This window comes from Pan troglodytes, chromosome 12 (genome assembly GCF_028858775.2).
Source record: "Pan troglodytes isolate AG18354 chromosome 12, NHGRI_mPanTro3-v2.0_pri, whole genome shotgun sequence".
Lineage (NCBI taxonomy): Eukaryota > Metazoa > Chordata > Mammalia > Primates > Hominidae > Pan > Pan troglodytes.
In genome coordinates, this window is record NC_072410.2 from 15,219,622 (window position 1) to 15,236,215 (window position 16,594).

The 16,594-nt window shown below is 38.5% G+C and overlaps 1 long non-coding RNA gene across 1 annotated transcript in view; it reads right to left on the bottom strand.

Annotated features, from left to right (window-relative positions):
• The window catches only part of LOC112208191 (uncharacterized), a 131,169-nt gene that overhangs the window by 12,140 nt on the left and 102,435 nt on the right, over positions 1-16,594 (bottom strand). The window contains exon 7 of the long non-coding RNA XR_008546503.2: positions 1,194-1,328. This is a non-coding gene — a long non-coding RNA (uncharacterized LOC112208191). The remainder of the gene's footprint in view (positions 1-1,193; positions 1,329-16,594) is intronic.

Consider the following 16,594-nt stretch of genomic DNA (forward strand, 5'->3'; position numbering starts at 1 on the left):
CACTCCCGGTTTAGAACTCTGCAGCTGCACTTGGAATCAAATTAAAAGTCTTTACTGCAGCTTGTGAGGCCTGGGATCCAGGTTTATCCTAACCCTTCAACTTCATCACATACTCACCTTCCTTTCTGCTACCTACTTTATGGTCACTCTGTTTTTTTTCTCCATTCCTAGTACAAGTCAAGTTCTTTTCTGTCTCAGGATAGTTGCACAAGCTATACTCCTGATAATAGCTGCCATCTCTATTCCTGTGGAGTTCAACTATAAGTATGTCCAAATATGTACATTTCTCATAGTCAGTGCTAAGTGCAGCAACTCTTTCACTTTAGAGGTTATAATCTGCTTAACCAAGACCGCTGATCTCTGGAAACTTCACTAATGAGTTATGCCTTTGAATTTCATGTGTTATTTTTTCTCACTCTTTCAACAAGAAAACTGGGCTATTTGGTATTTCCTGTTGCTATCTATATAATTTACTCACCATACTGGATCAGATGATCAAGGTCTGCCCACTATATAAGGTAAAGGAGGACAGTTGTCATAGCCAATGACTAGTTAGCCAGTAAGGATGTACTGCCGTCTCTGCCAGGAGAAGGCAAACCACTTCTACTTGTATTGACTAATTGAGTTGGGGGAAAAGTGTATTCCTAGTAAATATTAGCATACCAGGTGCTAGGGGTTGTGTTGGTCTGTTCAATAAATACATTACTTTTAAATCACAGCTTGACTAAATTTATAACAACTCACAGCTATTCTTTTTTTTTTTTTTTTTTTTTTTTTTTTTTTTTTTTTTTTTTTTGAGATGGAGTCTCACTCTTTCACCCAGGCTGGAGTACAATGGCACAGTCTTGGCTCACTGCAACCTCTGTCTCCCAGGTTCAAGTGATTCTTCTGTCTCAGCCTCCCAAGTAGATGGGATTACAGGCATGTGCCACTATGTCTGGCTAATTTTGTATTTTTAGTAGAGACACGGTTTCTCCATGTTGGTCGGGCTGGTCTCGAACTCCCAATCTCAGGTGATCTGCCCACTTCAGCCTCCCAAAGTGTTGGGATTACAGGCATGAACCACCGCAGCCGGCCATCACAGCTATTCTTAAGTGTCATTCGGATTCACCATTCTTGCATTTTAAAAGTCCTTTATGGTATCACTAAGCTACGCTATTTCTCCCAGAAGTACAGTATTGCTTTTGATTTACCAGTTTGTCCAGAGGTGGAACAGGCAGATCCAACAGCTCCACTTGGCCCTTTCTACCATGGTAGTCTTTACTCCAGACTGCAGGGGATTGACGTGGGAGTAATACCAGTTCTAAATGCATTTATTCCAATTATACCTGCAGAAACCATGGACATACCATAAAATAGATCTGGCAGTCTACAGGGCCACTGTGAGACAAATTTAGATATACTCTTTATTGAGCGTCTTCCCATAAATTCTCACTGTGACCATTCAACCATTGTGTTCTTAGGATAAGTGTCAATTCAGAGCTAACACCTAAGAACCCCCTGAAGGTCTGGGCATCTCTCATTCACATAGTCAGTCTTTAAATAGATGCAGGTTACTCTGGGAAAGAACTGGGGAGATTTACAGCACATACTTGAGGTCAAGTTTCAGGATACTATCCCAATAGTTCCTCGACTCTCTCCTCACTCAAGGGGCTCAGGATCTGTAAACTGGCTTAGGTATGGGATCTGCCTATGGATTTATACCAACACCTCTGTGAAGTTGCATTTTTTTCCATCAGAGATAGTGATTTCTGGATTATATTAATCAAGTCATGTCATTTTTGGCCACCCATCTATTTTATTCATAGGAAGCCAGTAATAAGCCTCCACAGATTTCTAAGTGTCAGTACCCTCCGATTGCTACTGCATCTCTGTGGTCTATCACAGAAATTGAGCCAACTTTGTCTCTGATAATTAAGCCTCACAACTGGGTCCCTGCCACCCTGAAATAGCATCATTGCTATTGAAATCAGAACAGCCAGATCAATGGCAAAATCTCTCATCATCATTTCAAGGCTACATAGAGTAGCCACACAGAGCTCTTCAGAGACGCTGGGAAGACTCTCGCCAATCTGTTTCTCTTTGCTTTGCTATGGGGTGAGGTTAGGAGGTAGCTAAGTGTGTTGTACATGAGAGGTCCACTCTCCCATGTCCATCTACTTAAGCCTCCAGTTTCCTTAATTTACAATATGCCAAGGAAGCTTCCATCTCAACTGTGCTTACAGGCCACCACAGATGCAGGCTTCAACTAATCAAACAACCAAATCGTTAGAGCCACTCCCAGCTATGTGAGCTAAACAACAAATCCCAAATTTTTGAGGTAGTACATCCATCTTTCTCTTTATTTCTCTCCATGCATATATAGATACACACACACACACACACACACGTATACATATACAGTGTCTTCCTTGAGAATATTTTCCATAATTCTTTTCACATTTATAGAATATACATTACATGATTTATATAAGATATTAATCTTATATATCAGTAATATATACTATGTTAAAATATGTATATGTATATGCATATAATTATAAATAATATTTAGGGGTATTAATTAGCAAGATCTTCCATTCCCTGGAGCAGTGATTAGACACCTAGAGACTCGTAGGGGAATAAGTGATTGACAACCCTAAAGCAGAGGGGCATGAGGAATTGCTGTGGGAGCTGAAGCCATGGAAGAAGGGCCACCTGGAGGCAGCTGCAGTTGTGAAAGGTCATGGCTGCTACCAGAGGCATGGTACAGGAGGAAGCAGGAAATAATGCCCTACTCTCTGTCTTCTGGCTTCTGGTCTTTTGGTGATTGCTCGCTGGCTGAAACCAATTGGAAATCAATCAGCAAGGGAGCCCTAGTGATGTCCTTTGTGTAGATCAGCCTCCCAGGAAATACAGAAAGATAGAAAAGATTGGCAAATGGTCTAGAATGGAACTATGCAAATGCAGAATAACCAGCAATCCATTAAAAAATCAGAGTCAATATACAACATCCCAAGTTTACATTTCAGAGGCTCATACATTATAATTCTCATCAGTGAAACATGAAACAAAACTTTATTTGGAATTTGTCCAAGACTTGTAAAGTTACTCTTTGACCAAGGAAAATCTTATTGCTTCCTGGACGTAACTGAAGGTAGGCATTGCTCCCACAGCTGTAAACTTTCCAATTCCCCCCATCCCCGTTATATTGAGAAAACATTAATCCAGGCATTTTTATGCATTTCTGTTTCTGCCATGCCGACTGGGATGAAGGGGTAAAGACACATGTGTTGAGGGAATTTACAACTCCATGCTTAAATTACTTCTTTTTTCTATCTCTTTAAATTCATGCCTTCTGGAAATCATATTCCTGGAAGTATCCAATTTTCATGCTTAATACAATTGTGATTAAGAGATATTTGCTTGTTAATGGTAACTGATAGTGTAAATCTGTTTGAGCATTGTAATGTTCATAAACTCTTCTCTTTGATACTGTTAAAGTATTACAGGTATCCTTCCTTACCAGCTTTGTAACCCCAAGCAGAGCTCTGTTAATATTTTATTTATACAAGGGCATGAGTCCACAACCCTTTGGTGGTCAGGCCACCCTCGGCATGGAAAGTCTTGTTACAATAAGAAATATGTTTACATATGGTATTTCTTAGACCTTAGTAGAGATACTGATCTCCAATAAATAGAAGTATATACTGAAACAGAAATTAACAGACTATAATTATGAACATTTTTACATATATAAACATTATATGTTAACTTGGTAATTTTGGGGAATCTAGATATATAAGAAAACTAAAACATCATCTGTAATTCCACTATTGGGATGTTCATTATTAACATTTTTGTATGTATTATGTCAGTGCTTTTTTTTCTTGATGTACATATAGTTTACATATATATATTTCTATGTCTATATGTTATAAAATCTATATATCTTACATATGTTGATACATATATGTGATATAACATTGATATCAATTTGGAATTTTTTAAAATTACTATATTATTTGAATATATTTTAAATAATCTACAATGTAATCTTTAGTGATTTCATGTTGTTACATTATTTTAACTAGTCATAATTTATAACCAATTTCCTATTTTAAAAAATTGTAAACAGTAGTCTATCAAGCCCCTTAATTTTAGAAAAAAATTCTATGTATTTATAATAAATACTTTGAAGTAAAATTACCTGCAAGTGTACTTACTGAGTTAAAAGATTGCATGGATTATTTATTTTTTAAAGTTTTATGTACTAATGTAAAAGAAAGACAATCAGTTGTTTTGTCTGCATTCATCATAGATATTTTTGTATGCATTGGATATGAAAAGTGTCAGAAGGTTTGAAACCCTGATGGATTATTCTGGGCAGAACATTTTCTTTTTTGACAGAATGGTTGGCTTCTTGGTCCTGTCTCTCTGCTTCATTGAGCAGGAGCGCCTGTTCTGTTTGACTTCATCCATTTTGAAGTTTCAAATGGTCACAACCTCTAAGACAGAGTGACAAAAGGCCATCAATCAGCATAAATTGGTGCTCATTCCATAGGTCTGATCCTGGCTTTGGAGAGACTGTCACTGGCCATTCCTTGGGATGTAAATTTGTCCTTCATATTGATGTAGCTAGTCCAGAGGCAGCAGGTCATAGTGCATGGTAAGGATTCTAACATAAAGTGCATTTTTAAAAACCTGAAACACATGCATGCAGCTTGAATTTTGAGAGCACCCTGCTTTCTCCTAGAAATTCTGTTCACTTGTTAGCAGGTCAATATCATTCTTGAAAGTATTGATTTTCATTGACCATATAACCATCCCTGTATGTCTCCTTGTAGGAAGAAACCATGCAGAGCTCGGATATTAATTTTGTGGTTGTCTTTAAAAAAAATTATTACCTTTGGGCGTCCAAAGGCTGAGCTGGAGAAGCAGAATTAAAATCAATGCCAAAAAACAAAGAGCTTCTGGCTAGACCTTATGTTTGGCAATAGTAGAAGCAACTAAACAGCCTTTGTTTTGAATGAGTATACAGAAAAATAATAATCTTTTCTGCGTACACTAATACCCATTCCTTCTGGGGAGAATGTCTTTAGTGATGATATAAGAGAGCAGATGCATGGCATGTGAGTGCATTACAGAATTTTCCTAAATGCTTCCTCTAAGCTGTCTGAGAGAAGGGCTTTAGGGTGACTAACTTCCCGTTCTGACTAGTGTAGGCTTGAGCTAGCAGTTCGCTGAGTGTGCTCTCTCTCTTTTCCTCCTTCCCTCTCTCTATCTGTTCCTCTCTCTGTCTCTGCTCCACCTCTCTTTCTTCCCTCCCTACTTCTTCCTTCTGTTTTTCCTTTCTTTTTTCTACTTTATTGTTTTATTTTTTTAAATTGCAAACATAATACACGTTAATCACGTTAATTGTGGAAAATTTAGAAATGTAGAAATTTATGAAGATGGGAATTAGCAAAATCATCTGTAATCCCATTTCACAGACGAAATGCTTCATGTTGATGGGAGGGCAAAGGAGTGTGTGTGTACGTGTGTATGCACAGCCATGTTTGCACACATACATATACACACACAGGTATCCATATATAATTAGCCAAGATGGCTAGCATTAATTTTTTATTAACAAGACCAATCTGGTTGTTCTTAACTAGTAATTCTCCTTTAAGATATGGAATGTTGTCAATAGAAAGTGTTTTGCCACTGAAAAATTAAAAGGTGATGCGATTTCTGAAAATATATTTCCAAAGAGTGATGTAGAGTCTTCTGTTTTGAGTATTGTTTTGAATGTGCTTGAGGAGGAAGGTGGGTAGTCTCAAAATATCTCTAAGGACCGCCTTGTTCCCTATTCCTCTGTTCCCCTGCCCTCCAGGGCAGATGCCACTAATGTGCTATAGGAAAGGCTCCAAAGGGGTCATTAAGAAATGGCAGTTAAGGTTAAAGATGTTTAGAATGTGTTCAAGAGTAAAAATTGATTTGGAGACTTCACTTGGAAGTGTTAATAGCAAAGACTTGGAACCAACCCAAATGTCCAACAATGATAGAATGGATTAAGAAAATGTGGCACATATACACCATGGAATACTATGCAGCCATAAAAAATGATGAGTTAATGTCCTTTGTAGGGACATGGATGAAATTGGAAATCATCATTCTCAGTAAACTATCGCAAGAACAAAAAACCAAACACCGCATGTTCTCACTCATAGGTGGGAATTGAACAATGAGAACACATGGACACAGGAAGGGGAACATCACACTCTGGGGACTGTTGTGGGGTGGGGGGAGGGGGGAGGGATAGCTTTAGGAGATATACCTAATACTAAATGACGACTTAATGGGTGCAGCGCACCAGCATGGCACATGTATACATATGTAACTAACCTGCACATTGTGCACATGTACCCTAAAACTTAAAGTATAATAAAAAAAAATTATCTTAAGCCAGAGAGGCAGGCTTCAAGCACTATAATGCCCCAAAGGAGGATCTGCTCAGGACAGAGAAAGCACAACTAAGAATTAGCGCCTCTTACAGAAAATGCTTGGGAGCACCATCTCTCCCTTCATCATCAACCAGGCATGCAGCCTGCCCAGGTGGTCTGAGCTGGGGACTGGCCATGCCTTCTGCTGTCCTGTGCTATTTAAAATAAAGAGACATAAAAAGAAGGCAGATGCATGTATGCAACCATCAGAGGTTGAAATGTGGCAGCTGATACAATGATCTTACTCTGGGTTTGCTGTATTTTTGTTTAATCGTAAATAGGAGTAGGAGAGAAATTCCCATGCTGGGACTCAAAATAGCAGTTACTTTCAAAGTTATTACTGTTTTCTCTCAGTAGATGGCACTGTTTTGAATAACTACATTTTGGTTGAGTTCAATTGGAAAAGTGAACAGAATAAGGCTTCTTTGAATGAAGAAGAATGCATTGTCATGAACTCCAAAGCTTTGCTACCAAAGATAGAAATAGCATGGTAGCAAAAGTATGTTTTCTAGCTCCTAAATCAGCACTATTCTATAGAAATATATTGGGAGTTACATATATATTTTTAAAGTTTTAAGAAGTAACATTGAAATAAGTAACATAAAAGGTGAAATTACTTTTAATAAAGTATTTCCTTTAACCCAATATATCAAAAATATTAAAAATTCCACATGTAATCAATAATACAATTTTTAATGAAATCTTTTGCATTCAGATGGCTAGCATTTCAAGTCCTCAATAGCCAGTAGCTAATATGATATTATACTACTCAATCTGGCTGGTTACTCCTCTTTTCCTCCCTTCTTTCCTGAAAAGAGGTGTGATTTTCCAGAATAACTGGCCTGAACAGACTCCATGTTTGCACTTTTTAAGAGTAAATTGTTGTGTGGAATTTCATCCTTGCTAAAGTAGGGTATTTGACCTTGCAAAAAGATGTATGTACTAATGCCACTTTTGGTCCTATAGAAGACTACAATGCCAGCATCTGGGATAACTACTAGAATGTTCTCTGCCATCCACTAAGCATTGAATCCCTCCAGACACTGTTACAACAGGTAAGAGTCATCCTTGTATTTATAAAAAAAGATGAATTAAGTGAAAAGTTTGAAGAGACACCATGTGACTTGCATCTTTCTCCATCCGTTTCTCTCCATTTAGTCCATTCAATTGACATTTGTAAAGTTCCAAACTGCTTCCCAAAACTTGTCATGTGCTGAAGATGCACAAAAGAAAAAGGTTGCTTCCCATAAGATCACAGTGCTATGGGGGAGTGGACAGATAAGCAGACAATTACACAGAATGGCATAAATGCTATTAAAACATGTTCAAGATATAATAAGAGTTAAGAAAACGCACATACTTTCAGATAGAGGGTGCTTGTGTTAGGAGGTGGGGAAGTGGGGTAAGCTTTCAGAAGGGTTTGGTGTCTGAGCTGAGTCATTGAAGGACGAGTAGGGCCACAGGACTCGGAAGATGGCATGTTCAGTTCAGGGAGGGTGAGGATGCACCAGGTAAGGCCAGCATAAGCACTGCCTGGAGGTGTGAGAGGATGTGGTATGTTTAGCGAACTACAAGTAATTGAGGTTTTCTGGTGTGTATGGAGCAGCAAGAGATGGACGATGCCTGGATCATCAAAGGCCTTGTATTTTATGCCAAGGCATTAAATTCAATATTGAAGACCAAAAGGATTAAGTAATTTTTATTAGAGGAATGATATGGGTAGATTTCAATTTCAGAAAACTCACAGTACCTTTGGTGTGGAGAATGGAATTGAAGGGAACAGGATGAGGTATGGAGACTCAGGTTTGGGGCTTTTAGCAGCAACTCTAGGAGGAATTATGAGAGCCTGACATACAGCAGTAGCCACAGGGATGAATTCCTCTTGTATTTGAGAGATATTTGGGGAATAAAATTAATAGGAAGGAGTGATTTGCTGCATGGGAGGGAGACCAGCACTAAGGAGAGAAAGAGTTGATTCAGGTTTTGTGGGCTCAGAAGTTTCTATAACTTTGGGGATGTATCCTCCAGAAAAAAAAAAATACAAAATTAAGAATTTATATGGTGATGCTGGACACATGGGTCTGGAGAACTATGGATCATAGATGCCTCTGGATGTCATTGGCACATGAGTGAAGCCACAGGAATAGATGATACCACCCAGGCTGGAGTAGGAATAGAAAGCTGTGGCAAGCAGTTAGCGGGGGGAACAGGCATAATTACTTACAGGTGGCTAAAAGCAAAACAAACTGGGCCAAACTGGTTAGCACAGGGACCTCCCCTCTAGTAGAAAGGAACTGTTACAACAGGTTGTAACAATGTAGAGAGATTGCTGTCATCGTGCTTTAGGCACAAGTAAGATTGTAGCAAAGATGAAACTGACCACAACTGGTTAAATTAAAAACGGCCAAAATCTTGATCTACTGCTGACCCTTTTATCAGAAAATGTATGACACTATTACCATAAAATTTCCATGGGGAAGCCTCTCACTTTTATCATGCACCTGATGCCATGACCAGATTTACCACATTTAATCAAGAAAAGGGTGGCACCCTCCGATTCTGGGAATTGCCTACCCATTTCCCAGAAAATCCTTCCCCTTATTATAGAATACTCTGTGACTTCATTATGCTTACCCATATAGTATTTGAGCCCTGACCATGTTGTGCATATCTCATTCTTTTGAGCACACATGCACATACTCCTGAGTGTATGCTTGCTTTTGCTCCACATTAAAGCTTCTGTACTTTCACTGTAGTCTCACTTTCAAATTCTTTTGCACTGCAAAGACAAAAACCTGTACTGGGCTACTGACAACAAAGCTGTGGCAAATCTCTGGAAAAGCCCAACATTCGGCTGTGGGAGAAAGAAGAGAATTATCCAAAATAGAGTGAGCAGGAAAGGCTCCAAGGATGTGAAGAAAACGAGGCCAGAGTGCTCTGGAGGCCAACAGGAAGGTAGTCTCCAGAATTGTGCAAGTGACGTACTTTCAGGTTTGCTGCCATTCACAACAGACAACCTACCAGCTTTCATGGTCTAAAGAGGGCTTAAATTTAATTTGCAAATATCTTCAGAGAAGAAATACAGTCTCTACAGTCTATACTGAGTTATAAGTGACTGATACCAGCTCTTCATTAGAAGGTTGTTCTTTCTTCTATTTGCCATGAACTACAGGGGTCAAAAGAAGGGTTAGCACTATCCTAGCTCCCTGTTAATTCTTGCAAATCAGCACTCTTTTATAACCCTTTGTAACATCCCATTTCAATGCATAATAGAAGGTATGCAGTCTTCCACCTCCTCATTGGCGGGTGCCATTTACACACTCCTGGCCAATCCCCTCATTCATGAATGATATTCATACCTTCCTTAAAGTCATCATGCTTAATGTCTTCTATAGCATTGAATAAACTCTGTACTATTTCCTTCACAGTGACTTCACTTCTGTTCTGTGGCTGACATTGGAACTTCTCTTTTTGTAGCTGTTGTCCCTTATATTTTCATTATATTATGTACAAAACAGAAACTGATCAGGCACATGACTTCTGAGCATACTTTGTTGAAACTCTGGTCTCCCTAGCTGGTCTCAACCTGGTCTCTGGACCTGGTCACTGTCCACAGCACCATCCCTTATTCTCCTTATTGTTTCATTTCCCATATCACTAAGCAAAATAAGAAAATACTCCAGTTATTAGTAAGAAACTGTGTCAGATCCTCCTACACTACTCCTTTCCAGGTGCCCAGCAGATACTTTCTCATCACAGACACACACAGGAACCAGGCAGGGAATGATTACTGGGTGGTGGGGAATGGGCTCTACTGGAGGGCTGGATTTTATCCAGTGTCATTCAAATTTGAACCCCTTAAAAGTCCATTTAGGTGAAAGAGAACCAGCTGGATATGATTTCTGGCTTTTACTTTCATCCCTTGGATCTTCGGCATCTGCAAATAAAAATATAAGTAGGTTAAATTTTGTTAGGTACTTGGAACATGGGTCCATAGTAAGTGCTGTATGGATGGATACAGAAATACATCTACTATATAGAATTTCTTTAACCCATTGGAAAAATATGCTCTTGGCTCTCTGGCCTCTCATCACAGGGACCCAAATCATTCCAGAATGCCTCTGGGCATAGTAACTAGGACTATAGCTCAGGAAGGACCTGGGAAGTATCCAGTTCTACCTCCTCCATGTTACAGAGGCAGAAACTGAAATCAGAGAGGGTAAACCACTACCAATCACCCTCTGATAGTGGTCCCTCGAGTTTCCCATATCACTGCAACAAAATAAGATAATAGATCTAAGCCTTCTGAAGGGGCTGTAGCCATGTATTCAGCATTCATTTAATGAGAATATAATGCCAGTGGCTCTGGTAGAATTCTGCCTTAAAATGAGTTTACAATTTTGGAGATGGTGTAGAACACGTCTGAGGCATATATAAACCAAGAAGAGGCTAGGGCAGAATTTCTAATTCTAGGGAGCATGAGGCTACTGACCTTGCAGCATGAACAGGGCTGATGAGTGAAGGCAGTGAGATCACCAAGACTGTCAGTTCAGAAGGGGCCCAGAGCCCAGCTGTGCTGCATGTCGATACAAAACTCGTGTACAGATATTCAGCCAGCATGCACCAGCTGTGGGTGGAAGAAATTACTTTCACTGTGTCTCTAACCCGCTTGCTCTCTGTGGCTTTGTCCACAGAAGGAGGAAGAAAGTGGTTTCTGGGCCCTGGCACTGTTTAGTGCTGGGGGAATTATGGTGAAGCCCTCAGTAGAGAAGTAGCTGGTTTAGTAGGAGACCAAAGCTGCACTGCTTTCGACTTTGCTGCTACAGGACGTCACGTCCCAACCCACAGTGTAATCAGACAGTGGGAAAGAACATAAGTACCTAGCAGCGTTGGATGTTTAGGAAGACATGTTTATGTTCATATTTATATTTAATATTTGTATTAATACATAAGGGGTCCTTGCTAACCACTTCTCACAGTTTTCTTCTACTCTTTAAAGCTCCATAAACTGGCCAAGCATGGTGGCTCACACCTGTAATCCCAGCACTTTGGGAGGCCAAGGTGGGCAGATTGCCAGAGCTCAGTAGTTCGAGACCAGCCTGGGCAGCATGGCAAAATCCCGTCTCTACTAAACACACACACACACAAAATTAGCATGGCATGGTGGCACATGCCTGTAATCCCAGCTACTTGGGAGGCTGAGGCAGGAGAATCCCTTGAACCTGGGAGGCAGAGGTTTCAGTGAGCCGAGATTGTGCCATTGCATACCAGCCTGGGCAACAGACAGAGCGAGACTCTGTCTAATATAAATAAATAAATAAATAAATATCCACAAACAATTGTATTATTTCTGATAAAATGACTATTTCTATTTCTGGGTAGACAGCCAGAATTTTCTATACTTTTTTGTCTTTCTATCTGACTTTTAACAGAGCCAATGCCCTCTTGAAAGATAAAAATGACCACCTCAGTGTCTTGTACATTATCTGCTTCTTCTGCCTTGTCCTCTTTCTTTCCAGGGCAAAAGGAGAAAGATGAAGATAGACATATCCCTGCTGTCTTTTCCAATTAAAAAAAGAATAAATTGCTTTCCTAAAATCCTAAAAGCCAGAAACTGGGTGTGATTTTTCTTGCTGGTATGGATGGCACACTTAATCTACCATAGTGTTGAATTATTGATGCTGTATTTCTGTTTTTCATAATTTTGTAATACGCCCTGTAAGCTTGGCTTCACTGTGGGCTTTCATCCTGATTTCACATTTTATTTTAGCCCATGACAACAATTAATAATTTAAAGTCTTCAGTTACATGTTATCCATCTCCTTGGGAGATTTTCAAGGCAACACTGATTGAAATGAAATTCTCTCCGTATTCCTGGATGTTTATTATGGAAAGATACAGCTGCATTATTTTTCTGAAGTGTTACATATGAGCCATACATCAATATGGTTACCCAGCATGCACATATGTTAATGTGGAGTTTAGTAGAGGTTATTTTTCACCCATTGGGTTTAGTAAGGTTATTATGACAAACGCGGCCAAAGGGATTTGTGAGAAGACATGCTATTTAGGAAACTTCCACCATGAATTTTACAGTGCCAAGAAAAACAGCTCTGTAATGTAAAGTAAATTGATTTAAGAGAGAATTGTGTGCAAGCTCATCTCAAGAGGTGGGAATGGTTGACAGAAATAACTGAACATTTGTGTTATTTCTAATTGCTAGAGTGAATGACAGGTAATGGAGGTGGGGAATTGGGAAGTTTTATTCTTTTCTTCACTGTAGTAAGTAGATTGCAAGAAAAATATATTTCTTTTCTTTTGGAAAGGGAATTAAGGCTTCTAAACTTGATGTAGCACAACTTGACAGTTTTGCAAAAAAACAGCTTAAATTATTGAAATTTCCTATATTGGATTTATAGATGCCAAGGAGTCACTAGTAATTTCTTCTCTTTAACATCTACTCAAGTGGTCTCTATGTAGTTCTGAAAATAATAAGGGAATCACAAGTATTAGTGATTATATTCTAGCACAGTTGTGCCTACTGGAGGCTTCTAGTGCCAGAAAGGTAGGCAGGAGGTTTTCTTTGTATAGGATAGCCTGCTGGGCTGACTCACAAATCAACACAGCCCCATCAGAACTGACTATGCTGCAATAATAACTTCCACCTTTCCATCCCTAAAGTATCGTCAAGTATGAGGCTCAGAACAGCTAGAAAATGCCTTTCTAGCCATTGTTCTGGTTAGTTGGTATTCATATTAATGCAGATGCATTTGCATATGTTTCAGCCAGGAAAGGACCCTGTGTTGTGAAATCATAGCATTTTGTTATAGTCCTTAGAGAGTGCGGAGGCATTATTATGAAAGCACCTGTGTTCCTGGACCATCACCAATGCTGGGCGCTAAATACATGGTATCATTTCTTTGATGCGTAAACAAATGCAAGGCACTTCAAACTCCGTGTATCACTTCATCTAAATTGGCAACATCTCACACTAGTTTCCCCCTTTGCACTAGAAGTATTTTTTCAAAGCCAATCTCTTAGACTTTCCAAACTGCCTAATTGCCTGCTCTGTCTCGCGTCTTTTGCTTCATCCTCTCCAAGTCACCCTGAACTGTTGGAATGGTTATCCCAGATTGTGGCTTAGGTCTCCTATCCCTTCTTCTATTTCCGGGTTTTTCCTTCTGCTCTGGAATAACAAAGGCCTAGAATTCATCTGGCCCTGGGAACACCATCATTAGCTTTATGCTTTTGCACTTCCAAGTCTTGTTGTTCTTAGAGGCATTGGACCTAGAGCTGTTAGAAATGGAAGGTGCCTGCGTGATGCTCCTGTTAAATCTTTTCAGTGTTCAGAAGAGTAAATAGAGGGGTAAAGTCATACAAATGGCAAAGAGCAGTGCTGGAATGCAAAGAAGTTCTCTGACCCCCATGAGCTGCCCTTGAGAGTGCTCTGACAAAGCTGGGGTCAGTGGGTGCATCCTTAGCACTTGGGCTGTCTCTGCAGGGCCTGATCCCAAGCAAAACCCTAATAGTCCTGTGGGGAAGGCGTGGGGGGCTGAAGAGAAGAATGAATAAAGTGGTGGAGGTGGGGAAGGGAGGAGAGAGATGGAAGTGTCCTGTAAAAACAGGAGGGAAGTCCAAAAGCCATGCATGCATCCAGATTGCTGGTATTTCCCATTTGCAGGTGGTGCGCAGAGGCTGTGATGACAATGGTACAATGCCTGGGCTCCAGTCATGTCTCCATTGCTAAGTAGAATGAGCTGCAGAAGAGGTTCCAGTCACTGTTCCATATAATCTGTTGCTTAAACCCTGATTTTTTTTCCTTATCTGTTATTAATTTTAGAAAAAAAAGTTTTAACATGGAGATTATGGCTTCCACTGAACTGGGATTTAGTATTTCGAAACATATAAAAAGGATTTCTAAAATCAAAAGATCTATACTTTTTCCTCTTTCCATCTGGAGTCAACTGAATATTCAACTTTTCCATTGAACAAACAAACAAACAATTGTGCTCCTGACTCTTTCCAGGCATTAAACAATACAATAACAAAAATGAAATGCAAATAAATGTACTTTTAAAACTTTAATCCTACAGCAAAAGATTCTACTGGCTAATAATGCTACCTGCCTGAAACTTTATATTCTGATATTTTTCCTTAATAAAAAAGTATTTTTTAAAGTTTTGCCTATTTTTTTTTTTTTACAATTTAGATATCCAGCATGATGTGTTTATCTTCCCTGTTCATTAAGATCTTTATTAGGATTTTAATTCTGTTTTTATGAGAATATATCATAAAATAATTGAATAAATTTATATACACTATGACAATGCATCATACATTTTAAAAACCTGGTCTAAATAGTTTAACTTTCATTCATCTACAGGTCTTATATGTGAGATGATCTTTTGTTGGGCAGATATTGCTACTCAGGGAAAAAAAAAAAAAGAAAAAATGTGCATTGGGTAATTGTCCTCTAGTGATGTCGAAGTACTTTATCTGGATTTAAGGATCTGGCTCTCAGAGCTCAGACACCTTGTACAATATTAGTCCTGCTATAAATTTAAAATTTTATACAATGAAAGATACTGAAATCCTTACTTACCAAGAGGATTTTGGATATCCCTCTGTGTGAGAATGAATAATAACAGGATACATGGTAACTGATGGATTTTAGGATGTATCTGACAACTCTTCTTCATTTAAACCCAATGAATGGTGTAACCTTAATGGTAAAGCTTTAGGTAATTCCATGCTGCATAATGAATTGCCTTAGACATTTTCTTATTCAATTAAGAAAATAAACACACATCTAAAGAAAGAAGTAGTCCACACAAAGGAACTAGCACTGCACCGAAGTGAGAAAAGCAAGTTTGAGATTCTTCTTTGCTACATACCAGCAATACTATCTTGAGCAGTTTTCTTTGTCTGAGCTTGTGCAATATTCTTGAGTCCTTTTCTGAACTGAAAACAGAGTGATTTGTCTGATGTATAAGTGGAAAGAGTTTGAGGAAATAACTTAGCGGAAAGAGTTTGAGGAAATAGCTGGCCTATCTTTCTTCTCTTCAGCAGTGCAAACCTTAGAGCTTGTGTCCCGGATGTTGTTGTAAGCTACTAAGTTTGTGATAACTTGTTATGCAGCAACAGGGAAGTGATACAATATCCTTGTGATTAAATTAGATTTTATATGACATTTTGGAGTGATTGGAACATACATTTTTGCTTTTGAGCCAATGGCCACAGTACTTTTTATTAAAAAGTCAGGGCTATAGGACTAAACAGTGGGAAAAAATTATGGACTATCATAGGTCATAAAAAACATGCCAGAAATATTTTCTTGTTTCTAAAAACACTCTCAAGTGATAAACAGAGATGTTTTTATGCCTGTTGTATGACAAGAAGAGTCTGAAGTCATTTCTGAGTCTAACTACAGTCCACATCCATGAGAATCTGAGGGGTTGGACATAAAAATATGCACATATAATTATGGCAAAGAAAGTTTTGAGTGGAGTGGACAGTGTGACTTTCTCCAGTACTGTTGAAATCTACTTGCTTGAGTTTGACAAAAACAAACTATGGCGTAGAATTGAAAACATAGTGGTAGATGATACTGCTTTTGTCTTGCTCCAGGCTTTGTTATTTTATCTCACGCTGCTTATACTTCTTTAGAAACTACTATTAATCAACCATTGCACAAAGGGAAAGTTGTTCCCCTATCCATGGATATGTCATTACCCTAATTTAGGTGCCATATATTGAATTTATAATGTAAGGTATAAATATGAATTTTGCAATAATCAATCAAATAGGAAGAATAATTTACACCATAAAAGAAAGAATTGTGTTATTTTAATATCTGAATATTCAAGTTTTTGATAGAAATTTGACTTTCTTAGAATTTGTCAAATTTATGCATATAAGCATACATTGAATTTTCATTTAAATTTTTATATACTTTATAAAACCAAAATTGTAGCACCATAATTGGATTATAACAAACTCAATTTGTATGTTGTCAAAACTAGTGGATTTTAGAATGTTAGTTATTATTATTGTAGTTATAATTACTCTTGGAAGACCCAGAGGTCACCAAATATAGCACAAAGAATCTGAAAGTGCTAATTAGAAAA